At 49.9% G+C, this 3,117-nt stretch overlaps 1 long non-coding RNA gene across 1 annotated transcript in view; it reads right to left on the reverse strand.

The window, feature by feature from the left end:
- The window catches only part of LOC102375219, a 6,024-nt gene extending 4,835 nt beyond the window's left edge, over window positions 1–1,189 (reverse strand). Inside the window, exon 1 of the long non-coding RNA XR_324146.1 lies at window positions 1,138–1,189. This is a non-coding gene — a long non-coding RNA (uncharacterized LOC102375219). The remainder of the gene's footprint in view (window positions 1–1,137) is intronic.
- Between the last annotated feature and the right edge of the window lie 1,928 nt (window positions 1,190–3,117).

Raw genomic sequence — 3,117 nt, forward strand, 5'->3', positions numbered from 1 at the left:
GACCCATCCACCACCACTCTCTGGGTGCAGCCCTCCAGCCAATTTGCGACCCATTTGACTGTGTAGATATCGACACCACAGTTGCCCAATTTTTTTTTTTTTTAAATGAGGATGGGGTGAGAGACAGTGTCGAAGGCCTTCCTAAAGTCCAGAAAGACTACATCCACCATGACACCTGCATCCAAGGATTTTGTAACCTGGCCATAGAAGGCCACCAGGTTGGTCTGACAAGACCTGCCTCTAATGAACTCAAGTTGATTGTCCCTAAGCATAATCACCCCCTTCCGACCCCTTGGTTCCTCGCAGATGTGCCCCCAAGACCGAGGTAAGACTAACGGGCCTATAGTTTCCTGGGTCCTCCTTCCTCCCTGTCACGGCAGGGTCCTGCAGGAGGGCCATGATCTCCTCAAGGCCCCCTTCCCATGCCAAGTTGGCCCAAGGGCACCCTCAAATTCTCACCCACCACTTCTTTGATAACACTATATATTTGGGAGGCTGCCTTTTATGCCCACTTGGTCACGTCTTGCCAGTTACTTGGACCCCGTGGTTTTCCGGACTGTTTGTGGGTCCCGCTCTACAATGGGTGCTTCAGGGGCACCCTAGCCTTAGGGGCTATGCATGGCTCCTACCATCCCAATACCACGCCCCAAGCCTTGCAGATGTCACGGACGTTGTTCTGTCCCTTCCTCTGTGTTCACGCCCTCTCTGGCACTCGGGCTCTCCACAGCCCTGTCTCTCTCTGTGCCCTCTCTGGCGTTCGAACTCTCTGTAGTCTCGTCTCTCTGTCTTTTTCTGTGCCCTTCTCTTGGGCCTTCCCAGGAATCCCCCTTCTCCAGGGTTCACCACAATGCTACCCCCTTCTCCAGGGCTCACCATGCCCGCACTGGGGCTTCTCAGCAATGCCCCCTTCTCTGGGGCTTCTCAAGTGCCCCTCTGTGGGGCTGGGGTCTATGTACCCAGAATGCTCCACCCTCACTGGTGCTCGGGTCCCCACACTAGTGCAATTCCTCTATGAGCCCTCCTTCATCCCCTAATACCCTCACCCAAACCACCAGTGAAAAACAGCAAGACAAAATGCAAGCCCATCGGCTATAACTTAACCAGAAGACGCCCGGCCATAACAATGCTCAAGCCTACCGGGAAATACTCCATGCCTTCCATGAGAGAGCTCCTTTCTCCTTGGTTGCTGGCAGGGAACTGCCTCTGGCCTCAGATCCTTGCATTTATAATGGAGCCAGGCCCTGCCCCTTTCAATCAGCTGACCACTGGCAGGGGGGCTCTTTTCGCTAACCCACAGCTGGGCTCCTTATTCACTGCTAGGGCTCTTTCCTGGGCAGTTTTTCCCTCTTTAGAAGCAGGGCACCTAAGTGCTCTGCAACATTCCCTTTTTTGCAAATGGGGACCACATTGGCCCTTTGCCAGTCCTCTGGCACCTCGCCAGAGCACCATGAGTGAAAAAAAAAATCTCTGATACATGAGGAAAAAAACCCTGCATTAACATTCAGTGCTCTTTGCGATCCCATTCAGCTCATCTCTTGGAGCCCGGCTGCTATTATGAGTCAGACCATATCTGCCTGTAGAGCAGAGAAAGAAAAGAACTGTGGCACACTGATCTCACACCGAGCCTTGCCTTGCAGTTTTAATAGCTTTTGATGCATCTCAAAACAAAGCCATCGGATAGCTGTAGCAGCCCCAGAATATGACGTGAGGACTTTGTACCACTGTCCTGGCTCTCACTGGACAGGGCAGAGTATGCCACTCCAGTGGCCAGTGAGAAAAGCAGTGGGTTCATGTTGTCCCTTCTGTAGTCACACATTCATTGATTTGAAGACTAGAAGAGGTGGTTAGAGAATCTACTCTCGGTGTACCTGATCATATTGTACCTCCATCCTTGGAGGTCCTTAAGACCCGTCTGGACAAAGCCTTGCAGGGAGAATCTACTTGGGGCTGGTCCTGCTTGGAGCAGGGGGTTGGACTAGACATGACCTCCTGAGGTCCCTTTCACCCTCATTTTCTATTATTCTATATTTCACTAAATTACTCCTATATTGAGCCCTATGTCTTGGGTTTAGCTAAAGTACATCTTGCAGGAAGGCATCTAACTTTGACATGAGGACACCAGTGGAGAGGGGATCTTGAGAATCGAGCATTTCTTTTTGAAGTTTATTCCAAAATGTAATCACCTGCACTGAAAGGTTCAGGCCTTTCTTCCAATATGGAATTTCTGGTTTCAGCTTCTGGCCTTTGGATCACACTACACCATTCTCCACTAGATTAAGTATAATGTTAGTGCTTGGTTTTCTCTCCCCTGGAGGTCCTTTTACACTGTATTCACACCTCTTCCCCCCACGCCCCCTGTTTTTGATAAGCTGAACAGAATGAGTGCTCAGTTTCTTATGGTTCTAGATCCTTGGATACTCCACATGGGACTTTTCTGCACTCTATCCAATTCTTCAGCAATCTTCTTATAATATAGACACCCAAACAGGAGGCAGTACTCTACCTTCTACCTCAGTAGAGGTAAGACCAGCAAATGACCTAAAATATGTCAATAGAGGGAGAGGCATGAATATGTTAGTAGATGCACCTAGAGCCCTTGGGCCACATTTGGGTGCAAGTGGTTGTGGCTCCAGGGACATGAAACAAGTTTACACTAGATATTGACCCAAGTGGTCTCTGTGCAGGAAGGGACTCAGATGGACTCTAAGAGGGGGGCATCTAAAGTTCTGCTAATACAGGAACCCACCAAGATAGCTTCGTGTCAAAAAACAACAAGCTTGCAGCTCTCCTCTGAAGAAGTCTGACTCCTGTGCAACAGACTTGAGCAGTCTCTGCTAAGAGTCATCTGTTATTACAGGGAATCAGGGAGTGGGCTACTGCATCAGGAAATCCTGGAGGGCAGAAAGGTAGCCCAGCTTGTGTTCCTGTAATGGGATACGGTTTTTAATGACACAATTGCAAACCATTTCCCCCCTACAGGCCCACTGCCACTCTCAGCACACAGCGTGGATGGTATGGTGCCCATGAATCAGCATGATGAAGTTAATGAGGCTCTTTGTCTGGAGGCTGTACTGCCAACCCCTCGATTGTATCATGACTCTTGTGCTCGTTGGCAGA

This window comes from Alligator sinensis, unplaced genomic scaffold (genome assembly GCF_000455745.1).
Source record: "Alligator sinensis unplaced genomic scaffold, ASM45574v1 scaffold209_1, whole genome shotgun sequence".
In the NCBI taxonomy this organism is placed as follows: Eukaryota; Metazoa; Chordata; order Crocodylia; family Alligatoridae; genus Alligator; species Alligator sinensis.